The sequence below is a fragment of the Hemitrygon akajei genome, chromosome 20 (assembly GCF_048418815.1).
Source record: "Hemitrygon akajei chromosome 20, sHemAka1.3, whole genome shotgun sequence".
Classification (NCBI taxonomy): Eukaryota; Metazoa; Chordata; class Chondrichthyes; order Myliobatiformes; family Dasyatidae; genus Hemitrygon; species Hemitrygon akajei.
In genome coordinates this window covers 19216940-19234111 of record NC_133143.1, presented here as the reverse complement: position 1 = coordinate 19234111, position 17172 = coordinate 19216940, and the positions used below count along the sequence as shown (strand labels likewise).

The 17172-nt window shown below is 42.4% G+C and overlaps 1 long non-coding RNA gene across 1 annotated transcript; it reads right to left on the bottom strand.

The window, feature by feature from the left end:
* Positions 1 to 232: 232 nt before the first annotated feature.
* Positions 233 to 12332, bottom strand: LOC140713956 (uncharacterized). Its single transcript, XR_012095780.1, has 3 exons — positions 12235 to 12332; positions 5455 to 5540; positions 233 to 360 (listed from the first exon to the last, which is right to left on the bottom strand). It is a non-coding gene; the product is annotated as an uncharacterized lncRNA (long non-coding RNA).
* Positions 12333 to 17172: the final 4840 nt, after the last annotated feature.

Sequence of the window (17172 nt, the reverse complement as noted above, 5' to 3'; positions counted from 1 at the left end):
CTGCAATAAATCCTGCCTTACAAAAATTACCCACTTAACTCTCAAATGAATAAAGTGGAATGATAATGTGTTTTTCAATTAAAGAGTGTTCCTTTAAATCAAAAAGGATTGTGACAAATTTAATAAACTAATAAGATATGTTGGTTCCTAATTAAGTATTTGTAGGTCAGCACATTCTATAATAAATTGAAAGCACTCTGCTGATTAAATAGTGTTTATTTTCACACCTGCAGTAATATTTGAGGTGACAGTAATGCTGGGGTGGTGAATGCCACCTGGTGGTGGGAGGGCAATTGTTCCTTGCAGAATGCTGAGGTTTTCATTTACTAGCTGGTCTCTGACCAGATCCAGTGGGAATAACTTTAAGGAGAAAGAAGGAGAATTTTAGGATGACAAACGTGGAAATAAGCATGTTACTGAACTTTTCCTTCAAAGGTTGTATTGTAATACATATTTTCAGTAAAGCCTTCACTCCACATTTAATATGAGCACATAAAGTAACAGGCCAATAACGTAAACACTGTGTTCTGAACAGCTTAGTAGAACATATTTTAACAGAGTGATCCAGATAGTTCAAACATGACATACCAGAACTAAAGCAAGGCCTGGCTGCTGTAAAGAAAACCAGAAGTTTTGACTGGATTTAAATGACTCTGAAGACAATTCTGGAACTAAATATTATTAATGGAAACTACTTATGCAACAGGGCACTCTCGCTGCTTCCTTAAAATAACAACTTGGCAAAGTTGTTCTCTCTTGTATTGAGTTGTGTGTCCCAATTAATAGAAGAAAGGAAGGAAGGAAGAGAAAGGAAGAAAGCAAAAGTGAGAGAGAGAGAGAGAAAGTAGACAGTGAGTTAATGAAAAAGAACAGAAAAGAGGAAGGCGGAGAAAGAAAGGATCATTTAAACGTATAAAGCTCACAGTACAGTAATATGCCAGCCTTTGCAGCAGGAGTCCACCATCCCATGTACACAGGATGCAGACTCATGGGGAGTGAATGCAGAGAGCAATGGCTTATAGAACACTTGATTGGAGAGCACAAAATACATTGACCCAACAACACTAAAAAGAATTGCAGTTTGGTACTGAAAGGCGACGGCAGGGAAGTGAGTTAATAACTCACTGTGACACAGAAGACATAAATGGCCAGTGCAGCTTTCTTTGATGTTAGCCTCTGCTGCAGGAGGTTTACTGAAGAAATCAGAGATTAAGATCTAGAGACATTAATAGGGATTTTGTACAGTCACAGAGTTGTACAGCATAAAACAGACTCTTTAGGCCATTGCCTCTATGTCAGCTATCATGTCTATACTAATCCCGTTTACCTGTATACATTCCATACCTGTCTACACTCTGCTCATTCTATATGAATATTAAATGCTGTTACTACTCATATCCCCCACCACCTCCACTGGCATCTTGTTCCAGATAATTAAAACTCATTTAGTTGGGCTGAGTTGTTCTCTGATCTTGGCACTTCACTTGCAAATGTTTTGTCATCATTTGCGGAGACATCATCAGTGTGCTGGTAATGGTGGTGTGTCCTCCAAATGCTCTGCCTTTACCCACAACAGGTGACCTGATAGAGGATGACCATGGCGATCGGGTCTCTGGCACTGAGCCTGGTTCCATGGTGCAGAAGGAGAGAAGGAGATGAGGAATGCGGTATTCATAGGAGATTCCACAGTGAGGGGAACAGACAGGAGGTTCTGTGAGCTTAATAGAGATACCCACATGGTGTGTTGCCTCCCAGGTGCCAGGGTACGGGAAGTCTCGGATCAGGTGCAGAGTATTCTGAAGGGAGAGAGTGAACAGCCAGAAGTCTTGTTACACTTTGGTACCAATGACATAGGTAGAAAAAGGGAGGAGGTCCTGAAGAGAGAATTCAGAGAGTTGGGTAGGAAGCTGAAAATCAGGACCTCCAGGGTAGTAATCTCAGGATTGCTGCCTGTGCCAAGTGTAGACGAGTGCAAGAATAGCATGATCAGGCATATTAATGCATGGCTGAGAGACTGGTGAAGTGGCAGGGCATCAGATTCCTGGATCATTGGAGCCTCTTCTGGGGGAGGTACAACCTGTACAAATAGGATGGGTTACACCTGAACCCATAGGGATCCAATATCCTAGCAGGCAGGTTTAATACAGCTGTTAGGGAGGGTTTAAACTAATTTGTCAGGGAGTGGGAACTGGAGTAATAGGGCTGAGGAAGGGGGAAACAGAAATAAATCAAAGATAGCACGCAACAGAGATGATAGAAAGAACAGGCAGGAGATGAAGCATAATCACAGCCAGTGGGATGAGTTACAGGACAGTTAAAACAGAAAGCAACAAGTACTGGACTGCAAGTGCTATATCTGAATGCACGCAGCATAAGAAATAAAATGAACGATCTTGAAATTCAGCTACAGATTGGCAAGTATGACGTTGTGGCCATCTCTGAAACTTGGCTAAAGGATGGCTGCCATTGGGAGCTGAACGTCCAAGGATATACGGTGTATCAGAAAGATAGGTTAGTAGGCAAAGGGGGTGGTGTGGCCCTGTAAATAAGAAATAATATTAAATCATTGGAAAGAGGTGACATAGGATCAGAAGGTGTAGAGTCTCTATGGGTTGAGTTAAGAAATGGCAAGGGTAAAATGACCCTAATGGCAGTTGTATACAGGCCTCCAAACAGCAGCCGGAATGTGGATTACAAATTACAGTAGGGGATAGAAAAGGCGTGTCAGAAGGGCAATGTCATGATAATCATTGGGGATTTTAACATGAAGTGGATTGGGAAAACCAGACCAGTACTGGACCTCAGGAGAGAGAATTTGTAGAATGTCTAAGGGATGGCTTTTTAGAACAGCTTGTTGTTGAGCCCACTAGGGATTGGCTGTACTGGATTGGGTGATATGTAATGATCCAGAGGTGATAAGAGAGTTTAAGGTTAAGGAACCTTTAGGGAACAGCAATCACAATATGATCAAGTGCACTTTGAAATTTGAGAAGGAGAAGCTAAATTTGTTGGTATTTCAGTGGAGTAAAGGTAATTACAATGTCATGAGAGGGGAACTGGCCAAAGTTGACTGGAAAGGGACACTAGCAGGAAGCACAGCAGAGAAGCAATGGCTGGAGTTTCTGCAAAAAATGAGGGAAATGCAAGACAGATATATTCCAAATAAGAAATTTTCGAATGGAAGAAGGACACTATCATGGCTGACAAGTGGAGTCAGAGCCAAAGTAAAAGCAAAAGAGAGGGCATACAAGGAATTCAAAGCTAGTGGGAAGATAGAGAATTGGGAAGCTATTAAAAATGTGCAGAAGGAAACTAAGAAGGTCATTGGGAAGGAAAAGATGAATTATGAAAGGAAGCTGGTGACTAATAACAAAGAAGACACTAAAAGCTTTTTTTTAAGTATATAAAGGGTAAAAGAAAGTTGAATGTAAATATAGGACCAATAGAAAATAATTCTGGTAGATATTGTAATGAGAGATGCAGAGATGGCAGAGGAACTGAATGTGTATTTTGCATCAGTCTTCACAGTGGAAGACATCTGCAGTATACCAGACATTTAAGAGTGTCAGGTAAGTGAAGCATGAGCAGTGAAAATTACGACTGAGAAGGTGCTCAGGAAGCTTAATGGTCTGAGAGTGGATAAATCTCCTGGACCTAATGGATTGCACCCTTAGGTTCTGAAGGAAGTAGCACTAGCAGGAGATTGCAGAGGCATTAATGATGATCTTTCAAGAATTGATAGATTCTGGCATTGTACCAGATGACTGGAAAATTGCAAATGTTACTCCGCTATTTAAGAAGGGTGGGAGGCAGTAGAAAGGAAACTATAGACCTGTTAGTCTGACATCAGTGGTTGGGAAGTTGTTGGAATCAATTGTTAAGGATGAGATTACAGAGTACCTGGAGGAACATGACAAGATAGGGCAAAGCTAGCATGGTTTCCTGAAAGGAAAATCCTTCCTTACTAACCTGCTGCAATTTTTTGAGGAAATTACAAGCAGGGTAGACAAAGGAGATGCAGTAGACATGCTGTACTTGGATTTTCAGAAGGCCTTTGACAAGGAGCCACACATGAGGCTGCTTAGCAAGATACGATCCCATGGAATTACAGGGAAGTTACTAGCATGAATGGAGCATTGGCTGATCAGCAGAAAACAGAGAGAGGGAATAAAGGGATCCTATCCTGGCTGGCTGCCTGTTCCCAGTGGAGTTCCACAGGGGTCAGTGTTGGGACCACTGCTTTTCACAATGTATGTCAATGATTTGGACTACAGTATTAATGGATTTGTGGCTAAATTTGCCAATGATACAAAGATAGGTGGAGAAGTGGGTAGTGTTGAGGAAACAGAGACCCTGCAGAGAGACTTAGATAGTTTAGGGGAATGGGCAAAGAAGCAGCAAATGAAATACAATGTTGGAAAGTGTATGGTCATGCATTTTGGTGGAAGAAATAAATGGGCAGACGATTATTTAAATAGGGAGAGAATTCAAAATGCAGAGATGCAAAGGGACTTGGGAGTCATTGTGCAGGATACCCTAAAGGTTAGGATCCAGGTTAGCCACCGACTCGGTGGTAAAGAAGGCAGATGCAATATTGGCATTCATTTATATAGGTATAGAATATAAGAGCAGGGATGTGATGTTGAGGCTCTATAAGGCACTCATGAGACCACACTTGGAGTATTGAGTGCAGTTTTGGGCTCCTTAATTTAGTAAGGATATACTGAAATTGGAGAGGGTTGAGAGAAGACTCATGAGAATGATTCCAGGAATGAAAGGGTCACCATAAGGGAATGTCTGGCAGCTCTTGGGCTGTATTCCTTGGAGTTCAGGAGAATGAGGGGGATCTCATTGAAACATTCTGAATGTTAAAAGGCCTGAACAGATTAGATATGGCAAAGTCATTTCCCATGGTAGAGGAGTCTAGATCAAGAGGGCACAAGTTCAGGATTGAAGGATGTCCATTTAGAACAGAGGTGCAGAGAAATTAGGCAGAGGGTGGTAAATCTGTGGAATTTGTTGCCACGAGTGGCTGTGGAGGCCAAGTCATTGGATGCATTTAAGGCAGAGGTAGATAGGTTCTTGATTAGCCAGGGCATCAAAGGGTATGGAGAGAAGGCAGGGGAGTGGGGGTGACTGGAAGAATTGGATCAGCCCGTGACTGAATGGTGGAGCATACTCGCTGGGCCAAATGGCCTACTCCTGCTCCTATATCTTATGGTCTGACAATTAACAGCGCACCAATGATGTCTCCTCATACAGTGACAAACACTTGCAAGTAAATTGCGAAGCTCAGAGAACATCTCAACCCAACCATCTACCACCCAAGGTACACATTTTCCAAATTACTTCCTAAAACTTGTTTAATGTCATAAATTTTCTGCAGCAGCTGGAATCAGCAAACCTGATTCATACTGGGCTAATTCTGATCCAAACCCTTTTAAACGTGCTTACCTCAACTTGCCTCCTCAATTCAGAAGCAGATGGGGGAGGAAGTAAAAGTCAGGCCTTGTCTGTAATATCCACACTCATGAACAAGCCTATAATTAAAGAAGTTTTAAAGGTGAGTAGCTTGGAGAAGTCAGTTGCTCAGGAAGAAGTCAAGGAGTTTTCAGACTGTGTTATGGAGTTCTTTGCTTCTTCAACAAGATGCACAACCATCTGGGATCAGGTGAGGATTAAAAAAAAAGGTAAAAAATAGTCTTGAGCTTCCAATAAGTTTACAACAGAAATCTACAGTATGATCAAGGATGCAGAGTTCCTTACAAACACAAAAGCCGCAAGCTCTTAACATTATGCACCTGGCTGTGTCTGGAAAAATAATAGTATCGCCAAGGATGTCTACCACCCTGGCTATTCCATTTTCTCCCTTCTACATTTTAGGGGAATATATGGAAGGTTGAATGACCAGATACAAGAACAGTTTCTTCCCCAGTGCAATCAATCAGTTATTTCATACTCCCTTCCCAGCAGTGCTACCACATTCTCAGACCCTTACTTCTACTTCTCTTGGTTATTTTGTTATTGTCATTACACCACTTCTATTGTTTTGGACTTGTCACTGTATTTATTGTTGTGTTTGTTATTACCATGTTTAACTTGTTAACAGTGGACTAGTCAATATTAGACCTTGTAGGTAAGCCAGCTGAACTTCCTTCTTTACAGTACAGGTTCAAAAATAAAAGTGTTGGTATCCTAGGTGACATCAACTTTCTGAATTGATTGTCACTTCCTTAGTTCAATAGGTTTAGATGCAACAGAGTTTGTTAGGTGTGTCCTTGAAGGATTCCTGGGAACATGTGGACAGACCAACTAGTGGAGAAGCCATACTGGATCCAATACTAGGTGACAGACCTCTCAGTGGGTGAGTATTTCAAAACAGTGATCATGGACAAGGATAGGAGTGGACAATATATTATTATTATTATTATTATTATTATTATTATTTAATTCGTGGAGAGCTAATTAGGACAGTAGCAGGCAGGAGCTTTGGAGCATAAACTGGGAACAGATGTTCTCAGGCAAATGCACAGCAGAAATGTGGAAGCTGTTTAGGGACCACTTGCATGGGGTTCTGGATATGTTTCTCCCACTGTGAGAAGGTAAGTAGGATGTAGGTTAAATTAATTATGGTTGACAAGAGGTGGAACATTCAGTTAAGAGAAAGAAAGAAATGTACTTAAGGTTTAGGAAGGAAAAAATCAGACAGGGCTCTTGAGATTTATAAGGTAACTATAAAAGAGCTTAAGAAGGTACATAGCAGAGCTAGAGAGGGACATGAGAAGACCTTCACAAGTAGGATTAAGGAAAACCCCAAGATGAGCTACACTGACAGTACAGGAGGATGACCAGAGCAAGGTTGTAAAGACTCAGGGATATAGGGGGAGATCCTGGAGGCGATGGTGGTGAGGAGGTCCTTAATAAGTACTTTGTTCCAGAGTTCACTAGGGAGAGGGATTTTAATGAATGTGAGCAGTGTAGACCAGGCTAATGTGCTGGAGCATGTTGAGCTTAAGAAAGAGATAGTGTTGGAGCTTAAGAAAAAATTTAGAATAGATAGAACTCCAGGGATGAAAGAGATACACACCTGGTTACTATGGGAAGTGAAAGAAGACATTGTTCAGGCGTTGACGATGATCTTTGCGTCCTGCCTGGCCATAGATGTAGTACCAGAGAATTGGAAGATGACAAATGTTCTGTTGTTTAAGAAGAATAATATGAATAATCCTGGGAATTATGGACCAGCTAGTCTCACATCACTGGTGAACAAACAGTGATGGAGAGCATTGTTTTATTAGGGATAGCCATCAGCATGGTTTTGAGAAGGGCAGGTTGTGTCTCACAAGCCTAACTAAGTTGTAAGAAGGTGACAAAATAAACTGAAGGAAGAGCAGTGGGTGTGGTGTATATAGATTTTAGTAAGGTATTTGACAAGGTCCCTCATTCAGGAAGTCATGAGGCATGGGATCTATGGAAACATAGCAGTATGGATTCAGAATTGGCTTGCCCACAGAAGGGTGTGGTAGTAGATGGAGCATTTTCTGCCTGGAGGCTGGTGACTAGTGGCATTCCAAAGGAATATGTTCTGGGATCCCTGTACTTCGTACTTTTAGTAAATGACTTGAATGAGGAAGTGAAAGGGAGTGTTAGTAAGTTTGCAGGTGACAAAAAGTTTGGTGGTGGTGTATATAGTGTAGAAGACTGTCGCAAGTTACAACAAGATATAGACAGGATATAGAGTTAGGTGGGGGGCAGAAGTGGCGGATGCAGTTCAATCTGGAAAAGTGTGAACTTTAGAAGATCAAACTTGAGTGCAAGGTCAATGGCAGCATTCTTAGCAGTGTAGAGGAACAGAGGGGACCTTGGGGTCCAAGTCCATTAATCCCTCGAAGTTGCTACACAAGATAATAGTGTGGTTTATAAGGCATATGCTTGACCTTCATTGGTCCAGATTGAGTTCAGGAGCCGCAATGTTATGTTAGAGCTCTATAAAACTCAGCTCAGACTGCACTTGGAGTTCTGGTTGCAACATTATGGGAAGGGTTTGGTTGCTTTAGAAAGGGTTCAGTGGAAATTTATCAGCTTGTTGGCTGGATTAGAGAAAATGTCTTATGTGGAACGGTTGAGTAAGCTAGGGCTTTTTTCTTTGATGCAAACTTGAAGCAATTTGAGAGGGATAGATAGAGTGCCTAGAATGCACCTCTGGGGGGTGATAGCAAAGACTGTTACAATAGGGACATGGATGCAAGAAAAATGGACGGTTATGACTGTGTAGGAGGGAAGGGTTAGATTGATTGTGGAATAGATTAATATAGGCTGCAGGCCATTATGGGCCAAAAGGCAGATACTGTACTATAATGTTTTATGTTCTAAACGGGATTACATGAACTAACATCCATCTGCCTCTGCTCTGATCAACTTTCCAACTCACCTATGTCCCACTGTGTCATTAAACAATATTCTTTGTTTTCTATAACCCCACCACTTTGTGTCATCTGTAAACACAGTAATCATAACCCCAACATTTTCATCCAAATCATTCTGTGTATATTACAACCAACAAAGGGCTTAGTACCAATCCCTACAGTACAGATTTCCTGTCAGTAAAACACCCATCTGCCACTACACTCTGCCTCCTTTCACACAGCCAGTTATGGTTCCATTTCATAAAGCAGCTCAGATCCCTTTGTGTATTAAATATCTGGACCAGCCTGCCATATAGACAACACCAAAGAGGTAGCTGAAGAGATTGTGGAGTCATTAGTAGTGACCTTTCAAGAATCACTAGATACTGGAATGGTTCCAGAGGACTAGAAAGTTGCAAATGTCACTGCACTGAAGGGAGGGAGGCAAAAGACAGGATATTATAGGCCAAGTAGCCTGACTTCAGTGGTTGGCAGGATGCTAGAGTCCATTGTTAATGATGATGTTTCAGAGCACTTGGAGGCACAAGATAAAATAGGCCAACGTCAGAATGATTTCCTTTTTGCATTATGTATTTTTGATCTGGGTGATAAAATTTGTGGCTTTTAGGACACGTTTGTGGATAGGTGTGGGGACAGGTAGCATTGATGAAGCAGGGAGTCTACAGAAGAGCTTGACAGATTAGGAGAATGGGCAAAGAAGTGGCAGATGTAATATAACGTAGGGAAGTTCATGGTCATGTCCTTTGATAGAAGGAATAAAGGCAGAGACTATCTTCAAGCTGGGGAGCAAATTTAGAAATTGAAGGTGCAAAGGGAGTTGGGAATTCTAGTTCAGGAAGAATAACTGCAGAATGAGTCGGTGGTAAGGAAGACAAATGCAATGTTAGCATTCATTTTGAGAAGACCAGAGTATGAAAGAAAAGGCATAATGTTCAGGCTTTATTAGGCATTGGTCAGCCCACACTTTGGGTATTGTGAGCAGCTTTGGGCCCCAAATCTAAGAAAGCATGAGCTGGAATTGGAGAGGGGCCAAAGGAAATTTACGAGAATGATCTTGTGAAAGAAAAGTATAACATATGAGGAGAATTTGATGCCTCTGGGCCCGTAGTCACTGGAGTTTACAAGAATGGGGTGGGGGGAGTGAAATCTTACTGAAATGTACCAAGTATTAAAAGACCAAAATAAAGTTGAAGTGGAGAAGATGTTTCCAGTAGCAGGAGTGTCTAGGACCAGAAGGCACAACCTCAAAATAGAAGGAACAGAAGTCTCTTTAGAACAGCAATGAGGAGGAATTCCTTTAGACAGAGGGCGGTGAATCTGTGGAATTCATTGCCATTGTCAGCTGTGGAGACCATATTATGGATATATTTAAAGTGCAGTTTGATGGGTTCTTGATTAGTAAGGTACCAATGGTTATGGGGAAAAGGCAGGAGAATGGGATTGAGAGGGGAAATAGATCAGCCATAATCAGATGGTGGAGCAAACACAATGGGCTGAATTTGATTCTATGTCTTATGGTCATTTTATCTACTGGCTTGCCAAACTCATTTAAAATAAAAAGATTTCCAGTGTATGCAGTTTTATTGAATTACTAACTGTGAGTGTCTACCCTATTAACATCTTGTTCCATTTCAAAAGCTTCTAGTTAATGCCTGAGGGCTTTACAAGTCCCATTATACCACAGAATCTTGCCTGGACATGTTCAATTTCGCCAGAAATCCCTGATGGGCTATGACTGGTTCCTTAGAGAACCTGAAATCAGCCACTCAATGACCTGCCTGCTTACATCTGTATTTTTTTACATCATGAGAATCGAGGATTTCTGACTATGGAATTCATGTTGAACAAGAAAAACAGTCCACAACAACAGAGAAAACATTGCTGACATGTGTGCCTTCTCCCAGACTCCTGACCTTGAATTCAGAAGATAAAAAAGGAAGAAGACAGATGGAAACTGCAGGTCACTCTGAACAATCTGTTTCTCATCATACCTTGCTCTTGGAGTGCAAAATCTCTTCACATCATAAAACTCTTCTATTTTCTCCTACTGCAAGTTACATTTGAGCTCTGCTCCTCAGTATCCTGCATTCTTATTCTTGTCATCCTACCGGGAATGAGAATCTGCCGGGGCAGTAAGTATTGCATTGCCAACTTCACCCACATCTCAAACTTAAATATGGATGCCATATAGTTACTGTGACTCTTCTAAAGTATAGCCATAGAAGAAATAATCAAGAATAGATTCCTTAAAATTAAAGGCCGGTGCCCCTATCTTTTTCTGTGTCATGGTCTGGTCCGTGAAGTCTGTGTTCCGGTTCACAGTCCGGTCCGTGGACTTCGGACTCCAGGTCTTCTGACTGTCCCTTGTTTCAGTTGGGCTTAATCATAGGCACCTGATTCTTGTCTTGCGGCTGGGAATATAAGTGGCCCTGGGTTCAATTGTGGGGGCTGGTTTGTCTTGTCAGTATCCTGCCCTTGCCTCTGTTGGGTAAGACAGGCCATCTTTACTGTTACCCTGAGGCTGGACTGTTCCCTTCCCTTCCCCTTCTTTCTGTAGCCCTTGGCTGGAGTCTTGCCCTGTAACCTGTGTCTGGAGCCCCGCCTGTGTCCTCACCTATTCTTGCCATCAAGTTCTACTGCTGGAGCAAGACTGGAGCCTTGCTGTGTCCAGTTAAGGAACTGTCTTACATTGTTTGGAACTGTCTCTTTGTGTCCACGCCTTCGCTGGGTAGGGCTGGCTGCTTGCCGCTACCTAGAGTTGGGAACAGTCTTGTTGTGTTCAGCGTTCTGTATATGAGTCCCGGCCCTATGTCCTGTTCCCAAGGAGGGGTCTTGGCTCTGTGTTCTGCGTTCCTGTCTCCCAAGTCCAAGTCTGAGCTTCATGTCCTCATCTAGCCCAGGGGTCCTGCGTCCTGCCCCCACGTCCAGTCCTGTTGCCTTGCCACGTCTTGTCCTCACCTAGGTCCGGAGACCGAGCCTGAGTCAAGACCCAGGTTCTGGGTTCCTGTCCAGTCTCTGGCTCAGAGGCCTTGTCCAGGTTCCAAGTCCCTAGTTCCAAGTTCCTAGTTCCTTGTCCAGGTCCCGCTTTCCAAGTCTAGTTCTAGCCCAGGCCCTGTATCCTAGTCTTGTCCAGGGCCTGTGTCTGTTGTCCAGCATCGCTTCTTCCACTTGCTTTCTTGACACACCTAGTCCTTTCCCTAGTACTTCAATGTCTGTGTCTTGCATTTGGGTCCATTCCCAATGCCCACCTTATGACATTCTGCCCCCTTTCATCTTTCTTTCTTCATCCTTCTCTCATTCCTTCCCTCTTTTTTCCCTCTTTAGTAGATACTTTGGGATGTAGCTTCCATTCCAGTTCTGAGTAGAAGACACCAGTTTTGTGACCTCGTGGTTTCTTTTAACCTGAGCTGATGATTCTACACCAGCTACTGCATGAGCAAGTCTTGGTCCAGCAGTGAGGAGGTCAAAGGTAATCAGAGATATACTCAGATCAGTTTTGCCCCATTTCAAATCCTTTCAATGGGAGAACTACCTGACTCAGCACACAATCCCCACTACTTCCAGAGCTATTGCTATGGATAAATACGTTTAGCCATCAGCAGTGCTGATGTGCCTTTATCACTTCTACAGTACTAAATGGTACATACCATATCACATGTTGTTCTTTATTTACATAAGATATCCTCTAGAGTGGTAATGGCTGACTCCTCCAACAGCAAATATCAAAAATTAATATGCACAGGAGGCACCCAATACAAATATCAAAGCTTAGCTCACAAAACAATTCCATCTGATCTTGGGTATTTACCTTGCAATCACGGACGCATTAACAATGGTTTGACAAAAAGTCCTGTCAATCATGGGAACAAGGCAAAAGCCAAAAGGGATGTGAAGGTTGAGGCAGACATCACATCAGGAAATTCATACCTGCCTTGAATGTGTACAAGTCCTGGGCTCTGTAATATAAAAAATATGAGCCTAGATTTCAAATTCTGATATGGCTTCATATTGAAGACAGTGTTGCTGTAGAAAGCTCAAATCACACCTGCCCTTCATGACAAGTGCCACAGTTTCCATCTGCATTCTGATTGCTAGCTGTGAATCACTGGAGCTCTGCTCCCAACGCTTGATGATAAAACCTTGCACTGCATTGACAAATATTTTTGGAGGTGCCATCTTTCAGATGAGATGTGAACATAGGAGTCTGGTACCCTCCTGGTTGAAAAATGCTAAAATATGCTATGGTATTTTAAGACCATAAGATATGGAACCAGAATTGGGCCTTTGGCCAATAGAACTTCCATGCTATTTAATCATGGCTGATTTCTTTTCAACCCCATATCCCTGCCTTCTCCCCATAACCCTTAACCCTTTAATTACCCTCTGCTTCATATACACCCAATTACTTGGACTCCATAGCCCTCTGTATCAGCCATGTCCACAGGTTTACCACTCTCTGGCAAAATGAATTCTTCCTCATTTCATTTCTAAAGAGAGATAGTGCTCTCAGATTCTAGACTCTGCTCCTAAGGGAAACGACCTCTCCACATCCACCCTATGCAGGCCTTTCCCAGAGAAGACCGGGGTCCTACCTCTGACAACCTACCAGTAACTTGCTTTATATAGATCTTCAGTGTGCTAAAATCTTCCAAGGTGCTTTAGAGCAGTGTAACTGAACAAACCAAGCCACAAAGAGATATTGGGTGGGTGACTCTCAGTTTAGTCAGAAGGAGCACTAAACAAAAAGGCAGATAACCTTGTTATTATCACACATCTCTAGCATCCTATTGTTACTAGATTAGTTGCCATGTCTCCTGTACAAATGCTACAAAGGCTACACTTAAAAAGCACTTCATTGGATCTTAAGAATTTGAATCATGTCTGGGTTTTGAAAAGTACTGTTTAAATGGAAGTACAGTGGATTCCAGTTAATTGGGACACATTGCAACCAGTACTTTTTGGCCCAATTAAGCAGCTGCCCATTTAGCCAAAGTTTCATGGAAATAGGTAAAAAGATTTTTTTTAAACTATAATTAAACTGAGAAACAATTTATGTATTTAAATGAAATACAAAAACAAATTAGAACACCAAAAACACACCTATAGTACTATAAAATGGTGTAATAATCTGCTATGTTCTTTTGATTGACTGTAAATGAACTAAATCAGTGAAGATAATCAACTGCCTTCATACAATGCATTCAACAATAGCATCCTCCAAATTTTTATTTTCATTGTAACATTCAAGATGATTAACTTGTTGATGTAGTGAAATAGTTTCATTTTCACTCCTGGCTGCCTGGCATCTCCAAACCTGAATGCTTGAAACGAAGGTGAGCAAACAGTTCTGAATTGTCTTACTGCTTATTTCTCACCAACTATCAGTAACAAAAATTCACTGCTTTTTGAACACACACACAACTGATGCTATTTAGAAAATGATCTCTCTAAGCACAGTGTAATGTCTAATGGCCAGGCAAATGCATGCAATTGATGCTAGTTAGAACCCGTTCAATGACAGTCTCCTACCCCAATTAAGCAGTATAAAGTCCCAAATATTTTCTCAGTTTAGTTTTTGTTCTTTAATAGATGTCCCAAATAAATGGCTGCCTGATTAACCAATGACCCAGTTAACTGGAATCCACTTTATTTCTTTTTCTGTTACATTTCAGACATTGAAGATTCAGCATGTCATCTAAAACTCTGACAAACTTCTATAGATGTGCAATATTGATCAGCAGCATCAAGGCCCGTTATGGAAACACTAATGCCCTTGAATGGAAAAAACCAACAAAAAATAGTGGATGTAGCCCAGTCCACCGGGGATAAAGTCCTCCCTAGCAATGAGCCCTGTGGCAGGAAAGCAGAGTCCATCATCAGGAATACCCAACATCTTAAACATGCTCTCCTCACACTGCTGCTATCAGGAAGGAGGTACAGGAGCCTCAGGACCCACACCATCATGTTAAGGAACAGTTATTACCCTTTCACTGTCAAGCTCCTGAATAGAGGGGAGAACTGCACTCAACTTCACTCACCCCAATACGGAACTGTTCCCACAACCTAAGAACTCTTCATCTCATGTTCTCGATATTTATTGTTATTTATTTTGTTTCTTGGTATTTACTGTGAATGCCGACAAGAAAATAAACCTCTGTTTTGTATATGGTGACATATATGTACTTTGATAAATTTACTTTGAACACAGGGTACTCTTTCAGAGACTGGACAGTAGCAGGAAAACTGCAGCAACTCCTGGATTATCTGACATAAATCCTCCAATGGACTGTGAGAGTAGTCTCATCCTGAGGTAGACCAGGTTCACAGTGGTTATGTTCCAATCACGAAGAGCAACATACAGTCTTTTCCCCAGGAGAGGGGGACAAAATATTAGACAGCATACATTTAAGGTGGAAGGTAAAGTTTTAGAAGGAACATGATATGCAGCTTCTTCAAGCTGTTGTGCGTATATGAAGTGAGTCACTAGAGCATGTGCTTGAGGCAGTTACAATAAAAACATTCAAAAGACATTATGATATGTATAGGATAGTAGGTGTTTAGAGGGAACTGAGCCAAACACACGCAAATGAGACTAGCATGGTGAAGGTCATGGTCAGCATGGACAATCTGGGCCGAGAGTTTTGTTTCCATGACCATGGCCATAGTCAGTGTGGAGAATCTGGGCCGAGAGTTCTGTTTCCATGACGATGACCATGGTCATCATGGACAATCTGGGCCGAGAGTTCTGTTTCCATGACGATGACCATGGTCAGTGTGGACAATCTGGGCCAAGAATCCTGTTTCCATGACCATGGTCAGTGTGGACAATCTGGGCCGAGAGTTCTGTTCCCATACTACGCTACTCAATGTGTCAATAAGGAAACTGATTACAATCTGTGTATATCCTGCAGCTGCAGAGTTGATCAAGAAAAGTGAAAACCATGAATCTTCATGCATTCTCCTCACAGTGGAGAAAAACTGCGAAGCCTTTAAAATACCAGTCCTTCAGCTTCCAGTCCACATAATGGAAGCACAGTGGTGTAGCTAATTTGATCCTGCCTTTGTGGAGTTTGCACATTGTCCCTGGTCTCCTCCTACATTACAAAGACATGCAGTTTGGTAGGTTAATTGCCCTAAGTGTATGTGTGAGTGGTAGAATGTGGCAGCACTTATGGAAGTATGGGCAGAATGAAATCAGAAACAGTGCTGGACATGGTGGCCTGAAAGGTCTTCTGCGATATACAATATAGAGCTTTCGAGCGAAGTTATGAAACAGAAATTGTATTTCTCTCATATTTCCTTGGCTGAGCTGGTTGAGATCTCTGTCGGTCAGGGTCATCCATGGATATTCTGCCTTAGCTGTCTAGATACGCAAGACTGGGCAGTACAATATGGAGAGCAAGCTGTTGCCCACGAAGCAAGCTCCCCCTCTCCATGCATCTGATGAACCCAAAGGAACGGCAGAGATCGATACAGTTTGGTACCGGCAGCATCGCAGGAGTTGCCAGTCAATGTTGAACTCAATGTAGGCCTGCCTTAGGGACTCCAGCTCCGGATATTTCCCTCGGGGTTTACTCCCGAAGCCTTCCCCATGAGTGGGTATAGCCGCAAGGCAGTGGAAGCTTGAGATCAGAGCTTCCTTCTCCTAGATGAGCTGCCTACCACATCTAACGAGCCCTATCTGTCCAAAGCGACTGGTTTTAAGGCACCAGTAACCCACCTTTATCTTTTCTCCTGGCAGGAGCACCGGTTCCGGTAGGCTTAGTAGGTAAGCAACACTTGAAGGCCAGGAGCTGGATGGTTGTCAGAGGTTATTTGGGGAGCACACCATTGGGAACATTTAATAGATTGTGGGAGCTTGTCCCCATTATCACCCCTGCTATGACAACCTGAAGGAACCAAATTTGTCATATTTCCTAATGACATACAAAAAGGTCACTTGATTATCAAGACCCTGATAACTCTAAGGGCAATTTTTTGCTGTAACCCACACTCTCAGACATGCCCATTAACTCCCTCTGCTTCTACACTAATTGGAACTGGCTAGGTACCCAAACAGCAAGGACATTTTTGGGATGTGGGAAAAAACCAGAGCACTTGGCCGAAACCACATGGTCACAGTGAGTATACACTAACTCAACACCATTGAAGCCCAAGTTTAGGATTGAAGGAATTATAGAAAGCCTACAGCACCTGGTATTCCCAGGCGGTCTCCCATCCAAGAACTAAACAGGCCTGAGATCAGGCGTTTTCAGGCTAGTATGACCAAAGGCCAGCTCTGTATTCCTTTTGCCAATCACCTTTCCAGCTCTTAGCTTCACCCCTTCCCCTCCTCCCTTCTCCTATTGTTTCAGATTTCCCCTCCCCCTCCTACTTTCAAATCTCTTACTATCTTTTCTTTCAGTTAGTCCTGACAAAGGGTCTCAGCCTGAAATGTCAACTGTGCTCCTTCCTATAGATGCTGCCTGGCCTACTACATTCCAGCAGCATTTTGTGTGTGTTGTTTAGGACTGAACCTGGTAATGGATTAGTACGAGATCAATACTCTCTGTAACACCACTGCTCCACCCTTCCATCTCAACCAAGCTGCTCATATTCTTCACAAGGGAATTAGAGAGATGATACGTTCTCTGAGCAGAAACACATAGTAGCTGAACCAGAAATCAATGATTGCCAAAGCAGTCAGACCCACCAATTCAGACCTGAAGTATCTGACGGCTCAGACATCAGGGATCCTGCTTTTAAA